Genomic DNA, 18457 nt, shown 5'->3' with positions numbered 1-18457 from the left:
TCTTTGCTGTACAAATTCTCCTTGATGTGCTTCATTATACATTTACATGTCAGAACTGAAGGTCATTGAAGAGTTATAGGGGAGAAGTTTTCCATTGTGTTAATCACTTTCAACTCTAAATTCACACACCACCAGTCCTTTGTGCTTGGGCTCACGGAGCACACTACAATCCCCCTCCAAAAATCCTACCACAAAACCTGCTTGCTCCCTGTGCATTAAAACAAGAAGTATCTAAAATATCCTAGACAGAGAAGGGAGGCATAAACAACTATGGAAAAAGAATTTTTGGGTAAGCTGGATGTGGATTAACTTCAGGTGCCTTTCAGCAAGCCCCAAGGCATCTCCGAGTAGTGCATAGCTGTCAGTAATTCTGACCCTAAAGGTATATGGAAATTAGGAGAATACCCATAATTTCAGCATTAAGTGGGGAAGGATCTTCTCAGAGTAGTAAGGGCACAAAACCTACTAGCTAACAGCTATGAGCATTTATTTCTGACATGGAAAGTGTAGGAAGATTTCGATTAGGTTGACTAAATATTCAGTGTTTCAGAGTCCAATATTCACCTTTCTGTAGCTTTACAAGGGGTCTTGTAGATTCACAGATCTGTGCCCATTCAATCTTCCATTAATGTTCAGTCTTCAGAGTGAATTCCAGAGTATAACAGCTTCTCTTTAATTAATATTAACATGTATAAATTAGATGTCTATGATAAGATGCATATAACTACTTCTAACTGTATATCATTGCCTCTGAAAGATTTAGTATTCAATAATTACTTTTCCAGATAGAATAAAATATTTTTCAAGGTCTTTAATATCCCTCTTCAAAGATTGTCAAATATCATGTTCCTTTTTTTGCTTTTTCAAATTTTTTTTGCTTGATTTTTTTTTCTATATTCATTATGTATACCTTCTTTCATAAATTTTTTTTGACAGACATCCTAATATTTTCTCCATGGTATCTTCATGACACACTGACCGATTTGTAACTTTGTAGATTTTAAAATACTCACATAACTTTCTTTTTAATTCAGGAAAATACAGAAATACAAGCTAAAATCCATCCCTAAGATGCAAGAAAAAATTTAAAATTGCTTTTAAGTGCACTGGTGATTCAAGGCCTTATTATAATTGGAAGAAATATTAGAGGAAAAGCTTTGGATAAAGCTATATATAAATGGGACATTTCACAAATAAATATTTTCAGTCCTCATATTTTCAGTTTCTTCTCTCTAAGCTTCTTATTGAGCATTAAATTCTTTCAAGCTCTATAACACCCTGGAAATCAATGTAATATTACAGGTAATGTGAATCAGAATATTCTGTGTAGATTTTAATTATTCTTTTTATTAGAGTTTGGATTTAGAAATTAAAACCCATGGTGATTTAGGCTTCCTTGTAATTAGATGTAATAATTGGAATTTCTTTCATAGTGCGCTGTGCCTTTGTTTTGAAGGAAGAAAAATATTTTATATCTAGTGATATTTGATATTTATCAATTTTCCAACATTTCCTTGTGGCTCTCTCTACCGAAACTTTTCAACATGATCACTTGGCAGTTATTATGGCAATGCCCATCACTTTTTCCAGGTCAAGGAGTTTTGCACGAATTTCTTACTTCCATTTCTCTAACCACAATTTCCTGATGGCTCAAAGGTGACTTTGTGCGAGGGGGTGATGCTTCTGATGAACATACAGCACAAACCAAACAGAGCCATGGAAATTTGCCCCAGCAAATCTGACTTTTCAGAAGAATGAGGTCTAACATCAGAAACAACTCTCCTGCCACATTTTTCCACACCTGTTTTTTGAGTAGTTTTGGTTGTTTATTTTCTAGGCTCAGGTGGCAGCTCTATGGGTCATCACTTAATATGAGATTGCATAAAGAGAATAGGCTAAATAATTAACTATTTCGTCAATATATTAAGTATTCAGCTCAGAAGTAAAATTGGTTCTTAACAGTTACCTAACATGTACCTTTTATAAAAATCCCTTCATGCTGACAGCTGGAATTTCCTGATTTTGAGGACAATCATCCTCCCTCTCATGGGGAATAACTAATTAAAAGTGTCTCTTCAATCACTCTTCATAATCCAAGGATTCTCTAGTGATGAGGGTCATCTGCACAGGGCCAGTATTTAAGCATATTCACATTAAGCTAAAGAAAAAAAATGAACCAAAATCCAACTTATTTTCTAGAAGTGTCTCTGAGATATGCTCATTGCCCTGATTTTGGATCTCCCATACTTTAAGATATTAGTACCCAGCAATTTGTTGTCATTATTTAAGACAACAAGTCTTAAATCAAATTCCAGTCTGCATTTGGGTTTTGATCAGCTAGCCCTAGAAATTTGAAGTGATGCATAAAACGTCCATTTTATATTCCATGTTCATTGGGCAGATCAGCTGATTTATCAAAATAGCATCAATGGGTGACTTAGGTTGATTTTATACTTGATTCCAATATTCTTCTGCCTTTGCTTCTCTTTTTAATATATTTTTGTAGATAATGCCTCATTTTGAGGCATTGATATGATAGTAGCAAATTATTGAAACATAAAACCACTGCAAGTTATTTTTCATATTGAGTTTTTACCCTTTGATCCAGTACTCCAATTTTTCTAGAAGAAGAAATCACAAGTGGAGGGAATAGAGGCTTTGTAGTGATAGAAATGAAAGCATTGAACAATAAACCAAGAACTCCATGGCTGAACAGACAGCAGAGTATGGCAAAATTAGGAGACAGCTGGCAGAGAAGCAAAACTGAGCACTGTAAGGTGTATTTCCACAGCTTTTTTTTATCTGTATTTATTTCAAAGTTTAAATATCCAGTCTGGGGTGAAATTCAGGTGAATTTAAAAGCCTCGAAGGAGCACAAATATTTTTTGCTGTAACTGAGATGTTCCACTAGAGTTTCACAGTAATAAGGAGTTGTCATTTATCTAAATGGCAAAATTTCTAATGTGAAAGATGCTTGGATGTTAGTCACAGCTGAGACAGTGATGGCCAGAGAATCCATCTCAGCAAGGATAAAGCTTCCATCAGTAAATGCAACCCAGTAGGCCAAGGCAAACAGAGGAAATACAGACAGAGGCTGAGGGAGCTTGTTTATTCAACTGAGAGTGGAGAATAAGAAGGAGGAGACTTTTGTCTTCAGATACTTAACAAAGAGACTAGAGATGAAAGAGCAAGGCTACTCTGGGAGTTGCACAGTAAAGAGGCTGTGAAAACAAGCTGCAAAAAAAGATCATTTTGGTTAAATATAAGGAGAAAGAGGGGAAAATCACAATGAAAGTGTCTGAACATAGAAAGAGGACCTCAGAGAAGATGGATGAAGTGATTTAACATATACACAGGAAGTTCTTGTAGTTACAAGGTGGACTGGACAATCTTGGAAGTCCCTTCCAATCTGTTGTTTTATGGGCATGGGAGAGGGTCTGTATTAACAATATAACCATGTACAAGATTGTTTCCTAACACCAAGTCTGAGCCCCAGGTTTTTTTAACGTATATTATTTATGTAGCCTATAATTCTCTCTGTTTATGATAACCCTCAGTAATGCATACAGTAATTTAACATACATACTTACCCTGCTTTAATATTTCTATCCCACAGCACCCATATCTAAGGAACAGGTGATTTCAATTAGATTACACTCTTCAGCCATGCTGTCAGAAAATTCAAGTATAATTTAAATTTTGTAGGACAGATTATAATGACAGCTCCATTGGCCAAATGATGAATGTACTTTTTACTCAGATTTACACAACAATGCCTGGGATTGGACAGTTGCTTTGTTTTGTAATAATCAGATTCTATTCTGTAGCCTCACTTCTTACTAAGATACCTTGCTCACAGATTAATAGAAGCTGGTGTTGTTGAGCATCTGCTCAGCATCCGCAAGCATAATCAGGAAAAAAAATCATTTTAATCAGAAGATAACAAATTTTGATTCTCTGAAAGCTTCTAAATCACCCATAACTGAGGTTTCTGCTTTCGGGATCATTGCTTTTCCCTATCACATGCACTGAAATTACTGTTTTCTGAAAGCAAATAAAAGTAAAATCAAACATTTTCTGATACAAATGATAATTGGGCACTTGTCTGTTATGATGGTTTTATTTAAAGAAAATGTATTCTTGTAATACTGCATTTCCGATTCTACAATCCCATAATCTTCAGGCTGCTTCTCTTCTCCAAGTCCTCATAATTAAAGGCAGGTGTTCAATTTAGCCACCAGAAGGGATGAGTTAATGTTGTAATTATTAGTTGCAAAAGATTTCTAATTAGAATTATAAAGTATTTAGTTGTGAATAGATGCAGGTAGATGCTCATAAGAGTTTTTTTTTTTAAGTAAATAAACACCAATCTTCAAGAAAATGAGAAGGACTTGAGCTCCTAAGTATGTTCAAAATGTCATTAGGAGCTTATTTTTGTCTCAGGGCAGTAATTAAAAATGTTCCTTTGTATAAGATTCAGATTTAAATTATTATCCAAGCTTGCTGCTAACAAATATGTATTACTAATAAGAGTTTATTATCCTCCTTTGTTACTAACAGAATGGAAAGCATTATATTGTTGTAGCATTTTATACTGATATTATATTTTCAAGTAGAAAACAAAAGTATTTTTCAAATAATTCTGACCTAACAACCTTGTTATTAACCATGTAAAACATTTAGTAGGCATAGATTTCTTTTTTCTCAATAGACATTGAACATTATATTCTAAATAACATTTAATTTTTGCATTTAGCTTGCACTAGCAGTTTTTATACTTCATGAATAGTTGCCTACTGCTTCATTCTTCAGGTTTTATGAATTGATCCCAAATTTGTGTGAAGTATACAATGCTTTAATGCTTTTTTGTAAATGTTAAATCCTCATGTGTTTTTGACCTCTTTTTTTGTTGGTTTTTTGTTTGGTTGTTTGGTTGGTTTTGGTTTTAGGGGTTTTTTTTTGGTTGTTGAAAAATGCAAAATTATCAACACACAGTATAAAAAGGCGCCCTATAATAATATCTATATAATGGACACCTCTAAATTAGCCATTTATAATCAGGAAAGAGATCTTGGAATTGCTATAGGAGTTTCTTTGACAGACCAGTATCAGTTTTTGGTAAGAGAAACAAAATATTGAGCTATAACTAAAAAAAAATGGGGTAGAGAACAAATGGCTGCCTGTATTTCATTTGATGGTTCCTTCTAAAAATTTTTAATGACACAAGCACTTATCATATTACCACAACAAAAATATAAGAAATAGAAGACTATTGAGAATAATGACGGGGAGGATCAGAGGAATGGAATATCTTGCAGGAAGAAAAATTGTAAGGACTTTTCCCTTTGAAAAAGAGATGATGAAACATAGGATCATAAATGAGATCCATAAAACTGAAGACAATATAGGTGTATCACTTCATTAGTGGAGTCTACCCTTCACCCTTGAAACTACAAGGAGACAATTTCTATTAGTGGATATTAAAACTTGCACTTAACAAATATTGCTCTGAAAGAAGAATGGCTCTACCTACCATCTGTACTCTGCAGAAAGAACTACATGAGATTTTGGTGGGAGTTAATATTTTTCTATTGATAAATAATAGACTGAAACGGCAGAACATTTTGAGCAACTGCAGATCCTTTTTCCTCTCATTATGTATCTATTTGCCTCATAACTTCTAAAATGGCATTCTGACAAGTAATCATTGTTTAAAGTAACTTTTTTCTTTTTTAAATCTAAAGTAGAATCATGCAGTGATGGAATCACTTGTGCTGGATAAGACCTTTAAGATCATCAAGTCCAACTGTTAATCCAGCACTGTTAAGTTTACCACTAAACCACATCTCTAAGTGCCACTTCTGAATACCTTCATGGACAGTAACTCTGCCACTTCTTTGGGCTGCTGGTCCAATGCTTGACAACTCTGTGAGTGAAGAAATTTTTTATCAGCCTTTTATAAATGGAAGAGTTTGTTGTCCTGTACCTGTTCAGCTAAACTCAGGTGGCAAGGACACCTGGTCCTTCTGGTTCTCTGCGTTTTCCTCCCCTTTTTCCCTACTCTTTCTATCTATAATTAGGGGAAGTTTTGCTGATCCAGAAAGAAAGCTTCGAGGACACCAATTATTTCTTCTCCAGAATGATTGTGGACAGGTCATGATCATTTAAATGTGGATTAACACATATTGGGATCAATTACTACTTTTTATTTTTAGTAATTCATATTAAAGAACATAACTCTTCACAAAGCTGGCCTAATTCAGCTTTTTTGAGGCCAGTAGGGGATAACCAAGTAGCTTCAAAGTAATAAGAGCAGAACAGAAACAGAACTACTGTGTTTAGACAAAGTAAAACAGGTGTTCCAATTCATAATCTTTTCTTAGACACAACAATAAAGTGATAGTTTATAAAGGAGCACTCATTTGGGATGGGAAAAGCAAACAAAAAAAGCTACTACTTTTCCTATTTAATCTTTCAGACCTGAATATTTTTTTAAAAAGTTTTCAATATTTTTGGTGGGGAGTTTTCTGCTATGCTTTTCAGTTCTGAACCAAACCAATTAAATCAGACAGTTTATTTCACGATTTTTTTGTTCCAAAGAAAAGCAGGAACATTGAAAGTGTGTTCACCCCATTTTTTTTCTTCTATATTTCTAGCTTTTACAAATTACTTTGTTCAGTGGAATAATAGTGAGAAAAGATTAAGGCTTTTGACTTCTATAAACTTTATAATATGTAGTTCACTAATCCAGAAAATATATGAACTATCTGAAATATTTTCCCCCTGATAGAGGCTTTACCAAAGAACCAAAAAATTGCTAAAATTGATTCTGTACTAGTTGTGATAATGTTATAGTGATGCATTCTATGTTGCTCATTTAAACACACTAGCAAATAAAACACAAAAACACACCCAGATTTGCTTTGCATTCTTTCAAAATATAATACTATAGACCTTCTGTGAAATCCTTACTTGTGTTGGTCAGCTGCTGTTTCCATGAAAAGCCTCATTCAAACGTTCTGTTGTATTAGTGAGTTGTATGCAGCATCAACAAAAGAAAGGCAAAAATGCACAGTTCATTTGTAAATATCAAGGTCATATACACATCAATTTGTGCAGCCATGGGATTTGAAAACGGCTTAATTCATTTCAATTTCCTATTAATGAAATCAGAGAATTTGTCAAAAGTAATTGCTGGATGAATATTACCTACTTTGGACTTGAGAACATGTATAATAAAAACAAGTTCACAATAATTTTAAAAATTAAACTGATATTTTTCTGTTCAACTAGAAAAATATTAAGTGAAGACAGCTAAAACCTGTAAACATGTAACTAGCTCTAGGGCTTTTCAAAGATGAAATTTTGTTTCAATTTTCAGTGATGACTGTGAAAAATAAACGTGTTTGATTGGGCTGGTTTTGGCTGGAGTAGAATGAATGCTTTACATAGTAGCCGGAACAGGGCTATGTTTTGAATTTCTGCTGGAAACAGCTTTGTTAACACAGGGATAGTTTTGTTATTTGTGAGCAGTCACCCAGAGCCAAGGCCATTTGTGCTCCTCAGGAGCCCAGCACAAGGGTTTGGGAGCAGGCACAGGCAGGAGAGCTGACCCGGAGTGGCCCAGGGATGTCCCAGGCTGGAGGTGTCGTGCTCAGCACGCGAAGCTGGGGCAGAAGAGGTAAGGTGTGATGGAAACCTACAGACCTGGGCATAGCTGAACACCTCCCTGTCCAATAGAAATGGGAAATTAGTTCCTTGTTTTCCTTTGCTTTACCTAATATATTGCTTTTATCTCAGCCTATGAGTTTTCTCGCTTTTATCCTTTTGATTTTCTTCTCCATCCCCCTGGGGGAGTGAGCGAGGAGCCAGGCGGGGTTAGTTTGTAATTGGAGTTAAACCATGATATAAAGAAAAAGTTGGATTCTCTATGCTCTCTACTTCTTCATTAAGCCTCTTAGAACAGAAAAATAAAAGCAGAAACCATTAATGAAGTTATACGAAAACCTAATAAATTCTTTCTCTGCCTTAAAACCATAATTTATGCTGTGACCAAGGAAGAGAGTTCAAGGTGTACCAAACCCTACACAGGGATAGAGTACAGACTGCTTTCTTGTATTACTTGTGTCACATTAACTGTACAGGGATGGCAATGAGTGGGTGTTTCTGTGCTCTAATGCATAGATAAAAAATGTCCTGGGCTAAGAGCATAAGCATGAGCTTAAGAGCACATGCATAACACTCCTGACTCATAAGGTTCTTGAGGCATTCAAGACACAGGTTATTGGAAATGGAGGCTGTTGAACTGTTGTTTTCTACCAGTGGATTTCTTTTTTTTTGGAGATGAATTCTGGACTTGATGGGAATTTGGCTTGACACAATATGATTTTTTTTTCTCTATGTTTGTGTATTTTTCTTTTAACAAAATAAACTAACCATATTTTCAGAGCTAGGAGTGATTTATCTAGCTAAATCAGAATCTCTTTAAATTGAATTGTCATGATTCATCTCATTTCACTGCAGAAATCTCCAGTGTGAATGTCTATGTCAGAGCTATCCACATCTTATTCTCAATGGAGACAAACAGGCACTTTCAGGCTGTGATTTAATGTATCTTAAGAGAGATATCTAAAATGCATTATATCATAAAACAGCATTAACTGCCAATGCTGTGGAATAAATCCACAGCAATTCCCTGACAGGATACTTACTGTAACATGGTTTTCACATGGCCTTTTGACCCCACGTGTGAAATCACTAGGATCCAATCAGAAATTTAAATATAAGAATTCATTTCTCTTACACATTGCTTCACAACTCCTTAAAGGAAAGGTAAAACTGCTGTCAAAACTTTATTTTACTCATTTGACAGGTCATTAATAAGCCTACTTTACCTTTATTTCTGAAATAATTACAATGTCAGTATTTAAAGAAACATAAGTGCCCTGATGGGAGGCACCATTTAGCCCTGTATTTGGTCCCTAGGAGGGACAATAAGGGAAGATGCCTATAGAAATCATTGAATTCTGTCACTGACGGCAATCCACTCTTTTTCATTCCCCCATCATCCAAAACTAGGGTTTTTTTGAAATATTAGTGGTTACATTCTTGCCTTTTTGAGTTTATTTTAATGGATGTGCAGTCCATGAATTGTTTTCTCTTGACACCAGCTTTTGGAGGTCGCCTTTTCAAGAGGTGTTTCAGATTTTTTTTAAACTTCTCTCCTGCAAGATTTAGACAGTGTCCCATCTTTCTTATAGTAGGATTTTTGGATTAAAATGACAAAGAAACAACCAAATAATTCTAAATTCCCTTTAATTTCTCCCTTTTGACTCTGCTAACCATTATCTTATTACTCCCCAGATCTTCCTGTCCAGAGCTCCTCTCTTTCCCAGGGCACCTGCTCCATTTCTTTCACCATTGTGATTAAGTTACTCTGAAGCTTTTTTTAAGCTCCACAACATCCCTCTTCAGATGAGGAGAACAGACCAGCACTTCAAGATGTGGATACATAAGACTTTTTTTAGTGCACCAAATGATGCTTTCTCTTTTATTTGCAATCACTTTCCTGATGATGCTCAACATTTCTTGAACATTAGGACTAATACTAAACACTGAGGGTTTCAGATAAATATCCCAAACGAGGACCAGAGAAAGCCTGGTTTTCCACTGGCCATGCAGAGAATCACCTAGCTTTAAATAATCTCTTGCATTAAAACCTAAATGTAGATGGTGTGAAAACTTCCTAATATTGAAGAAAAGAATATTCCATGCCTTCTTATGAATTTCCTGGACTCTGTACCTAAAGCTGTTTAGCATTTGGAATGACCAAATCTAGTACTGTAACTCCCATGGATCTAAGTGAAATCTGAATAAGGAAGAGATAATTTCATTTATGTCATGCTTCATGGGTAAAATTTTCCTTGTTGGGGTCGAGTGGATCATAAGAGATAAATGAGTCTTTGCAGAGGTTTAAATCCCATGCAAAGAAAATAATCAGTGAATCAGAAAATACAAGAGTTTGATGTGTAGGGGTTTTAGTAGGAAATATAAACTTCCCAAGAGTGTAAGAAACATGAAGATTCATTGAGCTCACAGACAGCCTCAGTTTCCTTCAAGGATTTTTGACTAATTATATACTACTTGGACCTCCGTTCAGAAAAAGAAAGCAGATGACAGATCATGGTACTTGAAGAAACTGGTAGTAATTATAGCTACAACAACAATGAATCAGTAATGCTTTCAATGTAGCATGACAATTCCTCATTCGTTTTTTGGGTTTTTTGACTACATAACTTTTGTTCAAATACTTCTCTTTACCTTGATGACAAATGTACTCTTGTGGCAGTTCACATGCACAGAGACTCACAGGCACTCACACAAACTGCAGTGTTTGACAAGGGGCAGTCAGGTAAGATGAAGTACATATTATAGAAGCAAAGAATCATAGAATGATTTGGGTTCAAAGGGACCTTAAAGATCATCTGGTTTCAATGTCCTGCTGTGGGCAGGGACACTTTCCACTAGATCAGGTTGCTAAAAGCCCCATCCAACCCAGCCTTGAACACATCCAGGATGGAGCAACCACAAGTTCTCTGAACATCTATCTGTTCCAGTGCCTCATAGTAAATCTTGCAAGTAGAGGCAAATTCTGCCAGAGAAAGCCAAAAATCTAAGGTTAGACATTGGGCCATGAAGTTTATTAGGCACGGAATCAAAACTTGGTGAATGTTTTTTAATTTTTATGCCCATTGAAATAAGAGTCATGTGTGTGAAAAAGTCCTGTATAAACACCTTCAAGAGATTTTCTAAATTCCCTCCTCTATTCATTGTCCAAATCCCCCATTACTAGCTTGTATGGAATACTTCACAAAACCATATATGTATTCCACATAGAAGGCAGTGCCAGTCCCTCCTGGAAACAGATGTACACTGACTGCCAGATATTTGTCTTCCTTCTGCATTTGAAACAACAGCTGTAGGTTCTCACTTTAGTGAATATAAAGGGTGTAACAATGTGAGGTGATGCATCCAATGGAAACATCTTGTAACACATTAAATCCATCTAAAACAACTTGCATAATATTAAGAGGGGGATCGGGGGGGGGGGGGTGGTAACAGCAAAAATAACCAAAAAGGAAAACCAAAGCATAGCTTTGATTGCAGCTACTACATTTCTCTTCCTTTAATATAAACACAAAAGATTCAAGAGGACAGGCAATGTTCATTGTAACTCTGCTTGTTCCAGTTTCTCACAAAACAGCATCCCTAAGATGCAATTCCAAAAGTTAAATCTGGAGATTTTTGTTACACAGTCCTTGTAAAGTCAGTGAAGAGAAACACACACACCTGCAACTCCTTAATTTATTACATCTCAGAAATTCTACTGTACACTAAACCAGCCTGCACGATGTGATTTGTGCTGGAATACAGGAGTCCCTTCTTTGCTCTTTGTTCATAAGGTGCCTTACATGCATGATCCGTTTTGCCCCCTGAAGGACCTCCTTCAGCAAATGTTTTGTCATATTTGATATTTGATTCTTTTTTTTTCCTAATAATTCCTTCATTATTGAGATATTTCAGTTGAGGAATGGTTAATCCATCCATGAAACACTATCACTGTCTCATTATCAATGTCTCATTAGTGGATAGTTGTAGGCAGGATTTAATGATACGTAAACATAACTAAATGGTGGAGCTAAATTATCTAAGAGCTGATATTGGAAATCAACGGAAAAAATAAAATGAAATGCAGCAAAAAAAAAAAAAGAGTAAAAAAGTACATAGCAGTATGGTTACTGAAACTCATAAAGGCAGCCTGATGTCCCATTTCTTGATGATTGATTTTTAAATTATTTTTTCCAGTAAGCAGTGAAGTCAGAAGCATCTGAAGCTTTTGTATTTGTATGAATTTGTGCTGCAGTGGCTGCTCTAGAGACTAAGAAACTTGTTCTAATATCTGAGCCTCAGCTTGGCCATTTTTATGTCTCTTTTATCTCCCCTAGCTCCTGGATATCTACAGCTTCTCATCCATTCACTCAGCTTTGTCTGAAAGTGGTAAACAGGCTTTGAATGTATCAAAACTAAATGAACATTTGAATAGAAAGAAGCCCATATTTTAGGAACTTTTCTTCTGTAGGAAGCTTGGGTACAAATGGTTGCATCAGCTGAAATTTATTTTATATGCTTTTCTGTAGAAAGCTATTAACAGAAATGGAACCTCTGAGTGCAAATTTAAATTATAAGTTTTAGTAATTTATTCCTAAAATTATTTGAGGGTCCTACCTCAGTATTCCGCAAATAGCTCAATGGCCACGTGAAAACGTTTTGTCCCAGGGTTGTTAAAAACATTAATATTTAATGTATGGACACTTCTGAACAATTCCAAATCTCGTTAAAGGGAAGCCCATACCCTACTTACTGTTAAAAATATTCTACTAAGTGAGAGCAAAGATATATTGATGAGAAGTCTTTTAGTCATTCTAACTTTCCTTTAAATATAAAAGCTACTGCTACTGAAAAAATACAACATCCTTCCATCATCCCAGTTAAAAAAACCTAAACATAATGAATTGGTAGTGCTCAATGAACTTTCTCCCATGGATCCAAGTGGTGTTTAAGAAGTTTTCCTCATTTACTGGAAGGCTGCTATGTCATGCTTTCTCTCTTACAATGTAGGATCTGTGCTCTAGCTGCTGGTAGCCTGCTGGACACCATGTTACTGTCACAGAGGAATGTCCATGTCTCAGAGTAGGATGCCATTTATGTGCTGGGCTGTAATTGAACTGAACTGATGGCTGCAATACTTCCAGTGTCAGAACTGGTTTGCAGTACTTTCCCCATGGCATTCTGTGGGTGGCCTTGTCTTAATGTTTCTCTAACAAAGAAAAGTAAAACAAATTTATTTTTTCACTCTTCTTCTGTTCCATTCTAAGATATTCTAGTTGGTGTTCCACATCAGAGATGTACCTTCTTCTTTAGTACAGCACAGTTGATTTCTGACTAATCAAGCCTCGTGCATTATGACTTGACATTTGCAGTGTGCTCTCAGCTGTCAGCAAAACCATTCTATTAAATAGTTTGTATGAAACACAGCAACTAATGTTTATACAACATATTTCCAAATGCATTAATTCCTCAAGTTAAAGTGAGTTAGTTATTAGTGGAAAAATACAATAAAAGAACAAGCTGAAAGTTAGAATGTGCACTATTCAGTCAAGCTATCACATCTGGGAATAATATTCACCTTTCTGGAGTTGTTCCCATTTGGGCTCTGCCTCTTTGTCTGTCTGTTTACAAAACCCAGTGCTGTGATTCTTTAAGATTTTGAAAATAAAATAGTTGCAATGACTATGAAAGACAATATTTGAGTTCATTTGTCTGATAGGGATAAGTAGTGGGAAGATGCATACCTGACATTTATATAGTTTTTATAGTTATAGGCAATGTGTTAATGTTTAAACCACCATTCTCTCTTCTCTCAATCATTTTACTTTGCTCAGTTGGAGCAAAGTACTGAGTTAATCAGTTGCAGATCTCTTTTAGTGTAGGCAGTTCTAACTTTATTCTAAGATAGTAGGATGAGCACACTCAAAGCGCAATAACTTCATCTAAAATGGAATAATATTTATTCTAAATCAGCCCTCCTCATCTTAGGGCCATTATTCCTTGTCCCTGTAGAAGGTCCCTCTACAGCCTTCTTGTAGCCCCTTTTAAGTACTGGAAGGCTGCAAAAAGCCCTGACCAAAGCCTTCTTTTCTCCAGGCTAAACATCCAGAACTGTCTCAGCCTGTCAATATAATACAGCAGGTAATGAGGAGGTGATAATATTTTTCTAAACCACACTGGTTAGAAGTTATGTAAAGAGCAGCAACAGAATTATTAGTATGATGGCAATGACTTAAGAAGCAAAAAACAGAGAACTAAGCATCTGTGGTTCACCAGATGCATCCTCTAATTGTGGGCAAACATCTGAAAAGTATAAACAACAAGGAACAAGTCACACAGACATTGTGTGAGGGTGAGAGCAGGTGCAGTACAGCCCATGAAACATGGGTGCACCACAGGAAGGTCCATGATTCACTCAGTCCTGTATTTTTCTCTTTTTCCTTATTCTTTCCAGTTTTATACTCTATCCAATATAGCTAAAGATTTTATATTAATTTCTCAAAGTGCTGGAGGCTGTTTCTGAGTCATTTGGTAGCTTGTTACATTGAGCTTCTTGGTGCGTTTCATAAGTGTTTTGTATTAAAATTATATTTCATTTCAGATGATAGATTTTTTTCCTTTATATGTTCCTTTAGTATTACATGAAGAAGTAAACAGAAACACTCACTTGACTTGCATAACATCTCCGATTTAATAAGCCCCTGTGACATCAACTTTTACTTAACTCTGAAATTAAACAGCCCCAATTTGCTTCACGTCTCCTCCCATGGCAGTCTTTTTGTGCCCTTAATAATTTTCATTGCCCTACTACAGACATCTTCTATTTCTGTTTTCTCTTTCTTTGAGATGGTGTGACCAGAATTGAACACGAAATTCAAGGGAGGACGTGCTATCAATTTATATAATGGCATAATAATAGTTTATGAATTTGAGACATTGCTGGACTCACTGCATATACTTCCTGCAGAATTCTGATCAGTTCACTAAATTCAGGGGATAATTATTATCCTATTAAACTTTCAGAGAAGCAGAATTTAAAGGTTAAGGGTTCCCCTCTTTTTTTTTTTTCTTTTTTTTTTTTTTTTAGCTTCTACAGTGCTATGTTTTAGATCTATGCTGAAAATAGTGTTGATAATAGGGATGTTTTCTTCATTGCTGAGCAGTGCTTAGACAGCAATAAACCCTTTTCTGCTTCTCATCCCATCCCACCAGGTAGGAGGCTGGGGATGCACAAGCAGGGAGGGCACACAGCTGGGACCTCTGACCCCAGATGATCAAATGCGTCAGACTATATATATAGTCTGACAAATTTATATATATTATATATAAAATATATAAAATATATAAATATATATATATCTATAACTCTGTCACATTCTTCTCAGCAATAAAAAAGGTGGAAGAAGAAGGAAGGAGGTGGGGGATATTCGTAGTGATGGCACTTGTCTTCCCAAGTCATCATTGCACATGATGGAGCCCTGGTGTCTGGGAGGTGGCTGAATACCTGCCTGCCCATGGAAAGTGGTGAATGAGTTCTTCATTGTGCTTTGCTTACACATATGGCTTTAGCTTCACCAAGGAAGCTGTCTTTATGTCAGCCTATGAGTTTTCTCGGTTTTACCCTTATGATTCTCTCCCCCATCCCACTGGGAGCAAGTGGCTGCGTGGGGGTCAGCTGCCCCACGAGCTTAAACTGGGATGGGAACGATGTGTGTGATGCACTTCAGGGCAGAGATAGTGCAGTTAGTCTCTTACCTTACCCAGGAGATGATTGGTAAGCTCCATAAATTAGAACAGATCCTGAATATTCAGTGATGCTACTGTGTCTTCTGCCCTATTTTAGCCAGTCAAAAAGAGGCAGTTTTCAGAGTATTTCATACCTTGTTGCTGTGGGTGACTGCCTGTTTCAGTCTCTTTGGACTAGTTGTAATGTACACCTACAACACATAGTGTGACTATCCCTTAAGAAAATGATTCTTCAGCTTCCAAGATAAATATGGTTTTCTGTACCTGTATACCTTGAGTTCTAGAAATTATTGACCTGATACTTTGACCTTTCAGTGGCAGAAGACAAACTCTTGAAGAGTGGAAAACTTAAGACACTACCCAGTTAGAGGTTTACAGACCACATAGGATATTAATATTTCTTGAGAAGCAGAATTTTGTTGTTGAATTTTTTTGAGGTTTTTTGGGAGGATGTTTTTGCTGTTGTGGGTTTGGATTTTTGGGTTGTTTGGTTCATTTGGGGTTTTTTTTGTGATTTGTTTGTTTGTTTTGTTTTGTTTTTGTATGGGAACATGCTGGCGTTTACATTTTAAAACAAAAGAAAAAAACAAGATATTTTGCCAACCCTAGTTCTCAAAAAACTTTATATTTTATACTTTGTAGAGTCCCATTCTGTCCCTTCATTTCTTCAAGAATATTTGTTCAAAATTCTTACACGTCCTTTTTGTAACACTTGCTTACATTTTTCTGGAGAAAATAGTTATTGGCAGGTGAGTATTTGCACAGAGCTTCAGTGAAGACATTTCCAATTTAAAATAAATGCTCTACTTTCCTCAAGTCAGATTATTAGGCATGAGTTTTTCTCCCTGATTTGACTAACAAACTTCTATTAATTTTTGGATGTCATATTCATGAATTGAAATCTAAATTGCCTTTACTTAAAAGTGCCATCATTTTCTTTTCAGGCACATTCAATTTCAGGATTTAACCCTTGTGATCATTTGACATAACAAATTCAAAAACTAAGACATCTTTAAAAACACAACCAGAGAAGAAACTTGGTAATTCCCCCCTCTCTCAAAAAACAAAACAAAACAAAACAACAACAACAACTCAGAAATAGGTTGTAACCTGTGGTGAAGGCTAATACATTAATTCTGTTCTGAGTGGTACCACTTACAGACTCAATTTGTTGTTTAACACTTGTAAACCATAGATATAAAAATGTGCCTACTTCCCATCTTTTAGGTATCATTGAATTAATGGATACTAGTGCTTTTAAAGAACAGTGAGTTCCTGCATCTTCCCTTGCTTTTGCTACAGGAAAATCCTAGTTTAACCAATACACTTTTATTTCCTTACAATAAACTTGAAAATCCCTCTGTTTTCTGATACAAGGGACAGTAATCTACACTCTTCTGCACTGAAACACTCTTTTGGCTGTCAGATGATTTCACCTGGGAGATTTTTTTCTTCTTTTTTTTTTTTTTCCTTCTTTTTTATCCCTGATATGCATATGCTTCCATTATCCTCCACAGCAACCTTCCTTAAAACCTCTAGCACTTCTGACTATTTTTCTTTCTTAAAGTTAGAGGATTTTTTGTTAAGTATTAATCCAGCCACCCTATATTTTTTACTTGAGGAGAAATTAGCTTATATAATAAAAGAGCATCTTTGGACTCAATGATCAGGCTTTTTCCATCCTAAAGTACTTTGAAACATCTTTACTTGCAGGAGCCTCTTATCTTCTGGCTTTGTCTTCCTCTTCACTCTGATATCACAGCTTTTATGTCTACATAAACTATTGCTCTATATTTCCAGCAACAACTTATAGCTCTTTCAGCATTAGAAAACAAACGTGACCATCTTGAACAATGGTGTAAAAATAAAGAAAACCTCAGCATGCCTGAAGTTAGAGCTCAAGAATACAGTCAATTTACCATTGTTAATCCCATTAAGTAGGCACCTCCTCATCTCTAGTAACACTTAGGGACTGCATTACACTTCGCCTCGGGTAGCTGTGGTGAGGAACAAGCACTGTGACCCTGTTCAGAGCAGCTTTCAAAGGTGCACAGGCTTATTTTGAAGATGAAACAAGGTATATTGAAAATATTAATGCTTTCATGTGTCAGAGTGTTTTGTCTGATACTACCTCGGAGCTGCAGTCAGAGATCAGCTATCTTATGTGCTCAGCTTTGTATAAAACCTATAATGAAGAGCTATTATCCAGTTCAGAGCCAACAAAAAAGGCAAATAGAAGCCACAAAGGCTGAGAGAAAAAGGATGACTAGAGAACAAGAAATCAGTGAGGTAATACTCATTAGCATACCTTTCTTTTGTAGTCATCCTAGAAAAGGTCACAGCTCCAATACCTCAGGATAAAAGTTCTAGAAATATGATCTAAAAATTATGTCTTCTCAGTTTCAATTTTTGACTGTGCACAGTAACTCCTGTTCCTTCATTAACAGCAAAATCACTACAAGTGACCAAATACACACCAAGTTAATAATTTCTGGGATGTTTATTTTGTGAGATAGCACTAAACTAGAGCTGTAAATAACACACTTATTTCATAGCAATCAGCACTGAGATAACAGTAAATTTTGGTTGCTACTGGTATGAATAAGCTTGATATGTTTTTATATTTCTACAATGTGCAAGCAAAGACGTACTCATAATCTAAATAAGCCAAAGGGGTGGGAAAGCATCTTCCAGACCTACTGTTATGACATATCTCAGAGAATGAGAATCTGTCTAAATTTCAAAATGCTGTTGTAACCATTCCTGCAGAATGCCTCCTGAAAGATACTCACTGATCCCAATCCAGTCTCCAGTATGGTTTATCAAACTGAACCCAGAACAGCAACTCTTGATTTAACCTATAAAAACGGGATACCTTGATACCTCAACCATATGTGTAAATATAAATGAAATGACAGCATAATTGTAAGAGCTTCAATCATAATGATTAGACTGCAATTCATGCTTCACTGATGCTATGATTATGCTGCTCTAACTATTGCAGCATCATAGCTTGGATACCACATCATTCTTTCTCCAGCAA

At 35.8% G+C, this 18457-nt stretch overlaps 1 protein-coding gene across 4 annotated transcripts in view; it reads left to right on the top strand.

Moving 5' to 3' along the window:
• Positions 1-18457, top strand: part of TENM4 (teneurin transmembrane protein 4) — a 1535416-nt gene that overhangs the window by 502870 nt on the left and 1014089 nt on the right. The window lies entirely within an intron of this gene.

Source organism: Sturnus vulgaris, chromosome 2 (genome assembly GCF_052056855.1).
Source record: "Sturnus vulgaris isolate bStuVul1 chromosome 2, bStuVul1.hap1, whole genome shotgun sequence".
In the NCBI taxonomy this organism is placed as follows: Eukaryota; Metazoa; Chordata; class Aves; order Passeriformes; family Sturnidae; genus Sturnus; species Sturnus vulgaris.
Note: the sequence above shows the minus strand (reverse complement) of the source record. Positions and strands in the feature narration are given on the sequence as shown.